Source organism: Dipodomys ordii, unplaced genomic scaffold (assembly GCF_000151885.1).
Source record: "Dipodomys ordii isolate 6190 unplaced genomic scaffold, Dord_2.0 Scaffold4, whole genome shotgun sequence".
Taxonomy (NCBI): Eukaryota; Metazoa; Chordata; class Mammalia; order Rodentia; family Heteromyidae; genus Dipodomys; species Dipodomys ordii.
In genome coordinates this window covers 30,215,549-30,225,403 of record NW_012267220.1, presented here as the reverse complement: position 1 = coordinate 30,225,403, position 9,855 = coordinate 30,215,549, and the positions used below count along the sequence as shown (strand labels likewise).

The 9,855-nt window shown below is 36.2% G+C and overlaps 1 protein-coding gene across 2 annotated transcripts in view; it reads right to left on the bottom strand.

Moving 5' to 3' along the window:
- Nucleotides 1-9,855, bottom strand: part of Unc5d (unc-5 netrin receptor D) — a 558,420-nt gene that overhangs the window by 226,432 nt on the left and 322,133 nt on the right. The window lies entirely within an intron of this gene.

The following is a 9,855-nucleotide window of genomic DNA, read 5'->3' as shown; positions in this document are numbered from 1 at the left end:
TATATATATATATATATATATATATATATATGTATATACATTCATACATGAGAAACATCCATGAAAAATGGTTCTACTTAAGGATACTACTTAGAGTTTCCTACCATCTTTTCCTCTATGAAAGTACATTCAACAGAATTGCACACAGAGACAGCTTTTTTTTTCTAGAGGTGGCAAAAAACTTGTTCATAAAAGTAAATGCTATAGTGGTGCAAAAATGCCATGCAAATAAAAGGTGACATCTCATAAATAAGAGTAGCACTGTACAGGGTAACTTGCATAACTCTAATCAGCATGGAAAAGTCCAACCCTTTAAATTATAGTGCAAATTATACCCATCAGCCTTTGTTATGGAGTAGAGTCTTACAGAATATAAAAATATGACTATGGTACTGATATGCTAATAAGCTTTCTAAGCTGGTGGATGGCTTAGTTGTAGATAGACTAATGTTGGCAGCAGATGAATAATTGCTCTGCATGTACTAAACATAACAGAGCAGCACAGAACTTCATCATTTGTCAGCTTTATTTGTTTAAATGAGAAAAATGCTGACAGCAGTTATTGCTGTAATCTCCTTATTTATCAGATGGAAAACACTAGTTACTCTTAGCAGGTCTAATCCTGTTGGGAGACTAAACTTTGAGAATTTTCAAACTAATTGAAGGTAGAGGCTTCACTGTTTGGGAAAGAGAAATGTGAAGAGGAAAGAAATGGAGAGGAAATAAAGAATAAGCATTATTTATTTCTGGTCAGTGTTAAAATACAAGGACTGCACAATCCTAGTAGATGATCCCAGCATGCTCTTGTAGCACATAAAGAATTCTGGAATTGTATTTAACATTCAGTACCATGACAATGCCAGCCTACTGTCTACTCGCATCTGTCCCTGTGCCTTTCATCTCCTGCTCATTATCAGTTCCACAAGGTCCAGGGTAGTTCCTGGTGGGGTTATTGTTGCCAGCCAATCCTCAAATATACCTGGCAATGGGTGTGAGCTTGGGAGAAATTTTATAAAGCTCTCAGGTACCTCCCCTCCCTCTCGGCTTCACCGTCTTCAATTGCCTAGAAATTCGCTCTATTAGGATGCTCAGCTTAATAAATGTAACAGCTACATTCCAGAAGGAAGTGGACACTCCTTTCTCCTCTAAGATATTTCTGCCACACATAGAAGCAGCAGGTAGCTCACACACTGGTTTTGGTAGAATAGTTCCCTCAATCTCTTATTAGCCTTGTGTTTCAGCTGTGATCTGCCTCACTTTCCATATTGCAATGTTCATATTTGGGGATGAATTGAGAGAAGGATAATTCTAGTTTTTGTCAATAAAGCTCTAAAGAAACACTGCAATAGGGCTTCATGAATAACAAGGCTTTGCTGTGCTCTTGGAGAGAAAAACAAATTCAACCTTCCTGTGAATTGCATCCATTTATGGTGTTTAAGAGCCTTCCTCTTATGATGAACATCATCTCTTAGGTATCTCAACCCCAATGACGCTTGGATTTTACTCCAAGGTGGCTTCACCTTACTCCTGTGTGCTGAGCAGACAGAATACAAGGCATTCATTTGGAAGAAATGAGTCCACTAGTTATGTAATTCCATGTGTTTTATTTATCTCTTGTTCTAGAATGATGGGATAGAAAAAGTGATCATAAAATGATCATAAAATGTTCTCATAGGTGATTACTATTGTCATGCTTATTCATTCTAATATTTATATAACCCCTTACTTTCACTAATGCTGTTTAATTCATTATCTTATTTCATCTTGATGCTGTTACTATTACTTCTATTTTTTGTTTTGTTTTGTTTGCCAGTACTGGGGCTTGAACTCAGGGCCTGGGCACACCCTGACCTTTTTTTGCTGAAGGCTAGAGCTTCACCACTTGAGCCACAGCACTACATCCGGCCTTTTCTGAGTTGTTTACTGCAATTATGAATCTTATAGACTTTTCTGCCTAGTCTGGCTTCAAACCTCAGTCTTCAGATCTCAGCCTCCTGAGTTGCTAGTATTATAGGCTTGAACCACTAGTGCCTGGCTTACTTCTATGTTTTATTATTGTAATTTTGCTGCATGTCCCATCACAGAAAAAAATAGAAAAAAAGTCATAGGTTTGCAAACACATTTGTTGCAAACAAAACTGTATTGAGTTCCTCGTGTGTGCCTGCCATATGACAGATGTCCAGAAGCCCCGAGAAGTAGCCTATGAGGTTCACTGCCCTCAACAAGTTTCCAGGTGGCATAGAAGACACTTTTGCTTACTATGACAACACAATATAATAGTTGCTATGACAGCAGAAGCAAGGCTGCCACAAGATCAAGCAAGAGGGGCTGCTACCCTTTCCATGGAACCAGAAGAGATTTCCTGTGGTTGGATAGTATTCTGTTTAAGATATGAAATGTGTAACAATATCCACCACATAGCCTGGTTATTATACCCACACTCTAGGGCTCTGGTAAGAATACATGAATCTCATATGTATTGTCTAATTAGAAAAATTAGGTATAAAGGAAAATTGTCCTGGTCCTTGCACCTCCATATCTTAAGGGAGCTTTGATGTCTTCAGGCTGACATGCCATTGAAAATAGTAAATTAAATATAGACAATTAAAAAGGTAGAACCATATTTCATTTTACTGGCAGATGATTAATTAGGGCTAAATGTCTTTTGCCTTCCTCCTAGCAACAAGATTAAAATGTATTCTGACAAAAAAGTAGTCATTCTTTGAATGTGAATGTGCACTCTGCTTAATGAATACTCTTTGGTTTCCCAGGATAATAACCACTTCACATTTTCCTCAGAAGCACCACAACTTCAGACTTAAGTACAGAAACAGAGAATACACCCAAGCTCTCCAGCTCCTTCCTCACCAGAGATTAGAATTAATCATCTCAGAGGTGTCTGGCAGAGGAAAGCAAATTAGCTCGATAGTGTTGCCTGATGGTGGCAAGAAGAGAAACTTCAGGCAGAAATGGGCAGAGTAGGATGAGTGTGAGGTCAGCATTGCACATATGACTCACTCTGTGCCATAACATAACATAGAGAATGCAACCATGAGGTCCAGCCCTATGTCCTATGCAATGGCTTCCACTCTTGTAGCTACTGAAATACCTTCAGCTAGTAGGCCATCACCTGTAATCAGGGCAATCATCATACAATGTACATCATCCTCTTAGGGCGATCAGCATAGAATGTATATCATCCTTAGTAGATATTATAAAGACTAAATGTACACTGCATGAATGAATCCTATGCCAATGACAAAATTTTATTCTACAAAGATGCAGCTATTACCTGCTCATAACATTATCCTCTTTTATCTTTTCAGAATTGTAGAAGTGTATAATGATAGATTTGTTAGAAAACTGGGCTCTTGTTTTATTCAAAAATGATTTTTTTAAAGCTGGTTTCTACTATATATTCAATAATGATTGGGTACTTCCTATATACCAGGTTCAAGAGTAAGCATGCCAGGTATGTGTGGGGAAGTATCCCTCAGAACAACTTATTAGTGCTGTTTTTACACAGAGGGAATGAGAATGAAAGGAAGCTAAGTGAAAATCTTCCCCAAATAGTGAAGGGAGAACTATATTTCAAACATGACCCTGTATAACATGGGCTTAGCCATTAGGCAATCTTCAGACAGTTTTGTTTCATTTGGTGTTGGATATTAAATAAATGAACATACATCTTAATATTATATAAACAGAAAAAAGAAACACTGAAAGCCATTGCTAACAAATTTAAGGCTTGGAACAATCTCTGGTTACAATCAGTAGCTGTAATAAAAGTAAAGAGTTGCTTTCTATCACTTGGAAGGATGGACTGAGAGTAAATGGGCTCCAAACTTTTTGTGGCTGTTGTAGGAAAGGTTAAATTAGACACCAGAGACACTCACTATACTCGGCCACAGGTTATGGAGAAAATTCATAACATTTCCTGAAAACCTTTTAAGAATTTGTCAGTCTCCTCTGAGAAGTAAAGTGATGAACAAGATGAAATCTAGAGTAGAGAGTGAGGATGTTTCTATAAAAGTGAATTTTAAACCCACAAGCTGTCAATGGACCACTTGAGAGATGGGTTATTTCTATGTTCTGTGATCTAAAATATATGCACCTTGGTGATTCATGAATCGTTGGAGTCAACTGAAATTAATGATTTTCTGGAAGAAACTATATTCAAATCCTCATCACCAGCACAGCAAAGTTCTGAGATTGAAACTTTAAAGATTTAATACATTTTTATTTCTACTTTTCTCCCTTTTCTCAAAACAATCCATTAACCTTCTTTCCCTAGCGACAGACTCTAGTTGTTTAAGAAGGAAATCACACACAATGAAGTCCCTGAAACGATATTCTTAAAAAATATTAGCTTACTGAATTTGAGACTTTTTCCATGATATATTGGGTTATACATTATTTTACTCATTATTTTACCTCATCTCTGAGGTAGCATAAGAACCGTGGAGCCTTTTAAGGGAATCTTCATTTTTATTGAACAATAAAGAATCGATTATGCTTACTGATAACTCACAATTCCCACAGGTGACATAATGATGATTGCCAAGATGTGTTCGCTTTGTTGTTTTTGGTGTTGGTTATTTTTATGTTTGAATATGTGCACGCCTGCCTGCTGTATTAAAACTCTTAATTTATGTGTTATTGAATACTCCACACTATTCACAGGGGCACAGGGATTACCTCTCAATTCTCAGCTTCCAGATGTTAACAGAAGCAAAACACAAAGAAGAGTTCCCATATTTCCAAATGCAACGAGGCAGAACAAATGAAAGAAGATCCCCTGGCTTGTGCTGAGAACGGGAAGTGTACATTACTAAGAGGTATAGCCATGTCTCACCAAACACAGTAACTCATGTCAAATAAATTGTACTTTTTGCAGGAAAGAACTCTAGCTCAGGGTTTTCTGAGCTAAATTGCATGAAAACACACAATCCTTTTTCTTCTTATTTGAACTCTTAGATGACGGGGCCAAATTACCAGAAAGACCAAAGGCTGTTTGCAGCCTTTAACCACTGAAAGGACTTATTGCTTTCAATTTAGAGTCACAAAAGATTCTATGCCAACTTCAAGCACTCCTAAGTCCTATGCATTTACCACTAGATTTGTGAATAAGCTATGCTCATATGTAAAAAGTAAGTCAAACATCACTGATTTTTTCAGAAATTCCTATCCAAGCATAGATACATATGAAAGGACTTAAAAAAAAAAAAGGAACAATCTTGCTTTCTCTGGCCAAATGTAGTCCCAATGTCCTTGGCTTCTTAATGTCCTTTAGTCCTACTGGGATGACAGGAATTATTTTACAGATCCAATCAAAGCCATTAAATCTGTAAAGGTAGTCAAGCAGTATTTCCAACTCGGCACAGGAGAGCCCAAGGGAGGTAATGCATCTATTTTTCAATACCTGAGGCCATTTTGTTTCCAACGTTAATTGCACTTATGCATTGGTTTGGGATAAAATATCTCCACTCATCTTGCTCCTGTTCCCACTTTTCTACTATTAGTACAGAGCTTAGGAAACATAATTGCCACGTGCGGTAGACAGCGATTTGAAGAACACTGTTTAGAGACAGTCATTTCTTTCCTATTGATTACTTCAAAATGGTTTGGCAGAAATGGTTGTGCTTATTAAGTTCTTTGCAAAGAAATAACTATTTAAAATTTAAATCCTGTTTTTCAAGAGTATTTGAAAAACTAGTCTATAATCTTTTCTTATTTGGTCATTTATGAACTTTTATTGTGGCCAGTTCCATTGAAAGGTGTAACTTTCAATGGGCTTTCAAAAAAATGTGGAAAATGAATAAGAGATTTTTACTTGGAGGTAGAGAAAAAAATCAATAATGTTCTCTGCAAGACATGGAGTTGCTTAGCAATGCGAGTGGAGTAAGGACTTGGAAATAATAACAAAACAGAATTTTGAGAAATTACAAGAAGGTACATTGTTGAATTGGTTGAAATACTTATCAAGAGGCCCTTAAAGGAGAATGGTTATTAGATTTTTCTTAGCAGTATTATAAAAATGGCTGATTACTTTCCAATGTTCTTCCTTGTACTTGGAGCAGTTTACTCAAGGGAATGCTGCTATTTTGAGTTAATGAACAGGCAAAAATCTAGGACAGACACATTGAGAATATGCTAGACAGCTTCACTGAGCCACTGGTATTTGAATCCTAGTAGTTGGATTGATTTAGTGTGAGATACATCAACCTTTAATGTTTTGCCATTATTTTGTAGGTACCTGTTTATATCATTGATGTTGCTACCTTTGCTAATATATCTCAGAATTTTTATGACAAATTATTCTGATATTGTCTGATTCAATCTGTCCCCAAACTAGGTTTTATCAATTTAGGTATCTCTTAGATTCCTATCTTGAAAGCACAAAAATCAGAAACTTGTCTGACACCAAAATTTGATCTGATTTTTCCACCTTTCCCTGATTATGGTTAAATCCTTGTTCCAGGAGGAAACTGTAACCACAATTCTGGGAATGTCTCTATATGTTTGAGTGTTACAAATTTTGTCTAAGATTACAAGAAACATGACATAGAATAAGGGATTGATTGTTATAGAGATGGCAGAAATAGTCAGGAATTACAAATCTAAAATGATCAATGAATTCATGGTGAATATTATGAATGTAAACCATGTAGGGACTTCATCCCATGCCAGCTCAAGAACTTGTGGAATTTCTGATGGGAAAGGAGAACTTATGGATAATCAAGGGGAAAGACTTGATGAATAGATCTGAAGCAGTTCTTTAGGTAATAGACACCATAGGATGTAGTTCTATAAACAGCTGTCCTAGTTGTTATTCCTATATTTCTGAATTTTTAATGTATACAACAGAGATGCTAGATTACCACTAAAATCTCATCCAGCTCAGTTAAATTCCAGTATTAATTTATTTGTTTAAAGCAGCCTCTGGGTTGAAATGCACCTTTAAGGCAGGTTTGACTTTTTTCCTTCTCTTTTGTAATTTTTTTTTTAAATTTTAGGCCTGAGACTCAATCTCAGTACCTGATATTTTCACTTATTGGCTGTTGATGATCTACCAACTGCACCATGCCTCTAACCTCTCCATTCTTGTTTTCTTTTTTTTTATTGTGAGAATACAGTACAGAGGAGTTACATGGACAAGATAACCAGTACTTTTCTTATCAAGCATTGGTGCCTCCTCTTTGTTTCCCCTTCCCATCCATTCCTCCATTCTCTTTTTCTTATACTACCATCTTTCTAACCTGAAAAGAAGGGGTAGACCTTTAGGTATTTCTCTACCTCTGGAGGTTTTACATTTCTACTAAAATCCCAAATTAGTCCACAACTGTATGATGAAGAAAAATCCTGTGTTTGTGTGTGTGTGTATGTGTGTGTGTGTGTGTGTATATAATAATAAACTTTTTATCCTTTTCTCTGTTAATTTTTAGGCAGAGATTGTGCACTACCTGAAGATAATTTTGAATTTATTACTCCTTTCCTGTGGAATCCAGCACACTCTAGACACTAATTTGTTTGCTGTAGATCTTTCTTTTACTGGCTCCTGAAGACACATGACTGTACATTTTTCTCTTTCTTATGATCTCTGTTGTCTTGAGAACTCCTTCCCCTCCATGCATTCATTGTTAATTGATGATTAACAAATACACTCTTAATCTCTGAATTATGTTAAGATACAGATTTATATCTCCTCATTAGATCTCATACACACTTCAATTTCAGCATCCTCAGAAACATACTTGATTATTTTCCTTTTTTTTTTTTGGTTGGTCTTGGGACTTGAACTCTGGTCTTGGGCGCTATCCCTGTGCTCTTCAGCTCAAGGCGAGCGCTCTACTGCTTGAGCCACCTCACCACTTCCAGTTTTCTAGTGGTTAATTGGAGATAAGTGTCTCAGGACTTTCCTGCCCAGCCTAGCTTTGAACCATGATCTTCAGATCTCAGCCTCCTCAGTAGCTAGGATTACAGGCGTGAGCCACCGGCACCCGGCTCTATTTTCCTTCTTAACGTTGTTAAATGCATTAATATGAGGATGCTTTTAAAAACTCAGTTCTAACTTCTTCAGTTATTTAGTGAGCTATAAAATCCTATGTTATTAAATAGTCATATAGGAATATTTGCAAATTCTTATATCTGACATCTAGTTGTTATTTCTGAGGTCATTATTCCATCCAGATTTTCCTTTTTCTCACTTGAGTTATCCGAGTCTCCTAACAACCTCATTCGTCCTTCTCCTTACCCCTTAAAACCTTTCTGCCAGGTTCAGCTTTTGAAGCACAGGTGTAGGTATTATATTTCTATATACTGATACAGTCTATCACCTCTACCACTCAAACATCCATAGAATTAGGTAAAGAACACCCAACGATGAAATATGAAGTCCTGCATGCCATTCAGCCACCTAAAATGTCTAAATCTCAACTGATATTTTTCTATATTCTCTTTATAATTGTACCAAACCAAACTTCCTGGTGAACATATATAACGTTTTTTTCAAAATTATTTTAATTTTATTGTCAAGGTGATGTACAGAGGGGATGCGGTTACATAAGGTAGTGAACTTGTCACCCCTCCCTCATTTTTCTTCTACTTCCTCCCCAATCCCTCTCTCAAGTTGTACAGATCATTTCCATCATATTGTCTTGTGGATATTGCTATTGCATTGCTTCCAGCTTTGCCCTTTGTCCCACCATTTTGCTGTTCCCTTCCCCTTCCCTGATTCAGATAAATGTATACATAATACCCAGGGTACCAAAATGATATACAGTGACAACAGAGGATAAACCAAAGGGGGAAAAACACAAAAGAAAAAAGAAATCACATAGTACATTAAAAACAACTGCAATAAAGAAAAACTTCTTGTGTTCACGTCTTGGAGTTCATTTCACTTAGCATCATCTTATATGGTCATATGTACATAGCTATTGAACAATTCTGCTCAGATTATCCTAGACATGTCACTTTCTTTCATTAACTGAAGTTCACAAAGCAGTATCAGTTATGTGCATTTGTGTTTCATAATCAGCAATGTCTAGCAATATGTTTCAAATGCTAGCACTTCTGCAACATCTTTCCAAACAGTTCTAGTGAGATGTGACTCTTTCCATTAATCCTCTACAGCACCATATACCTCTCTTCAGATATTATAATTTCATGTTTACTATTCTTTTTTCCTCATGTTTACTATTCTTGTTGGAATTTTTTCTTGGTCCCTCCCTAAGTATAAAGCTCATAAATATGAGCTGTACCTTATCTATCTTTGATTGCTTTGAGATGCCTCCCATTCATTCATATATAATACATTGAGCTCACTTGTAACTTTCTAAGGTTTTCTGACTTTTTCAAGTATAATAACTAGTGAGTTGGCCAAATCCAAGCTAAGTAGAATCAATAATCTAGACAAGATTGATTCTGATTTAGGGAAATAAAAATCAAAAGCATATACTGTTTCCATTGAATAAAACCATGTTAAAAGTTATAAATATTGAAGTATTTTGAGTGGAAAGATTTTGCTCTGGGAACTATTATAAATAATCTATTTATGTCTTTATTTCCTTATCTGTAAATAGGTGATAATACTCTCATCTACCCCAGTGGACTGCGGGAAAGACTGGCAAGTGCTGAAACAAGGCTCCATATATCACAAGAACTCAATAAACTGTAGGTAGAATGGCTATGAATCGCACTATCACTTCTTACCAGAAAAATTAGCTGAGTTAATTAAAATGATCCTGAAATGTTTTCATATTAGAGATCCTTCTAGAATCTGGTGATATAATTTGGGACCTGTCACTGTGCAGTAATCAAAAAATATTTAAGAGTACTCAATAAACCATCAAC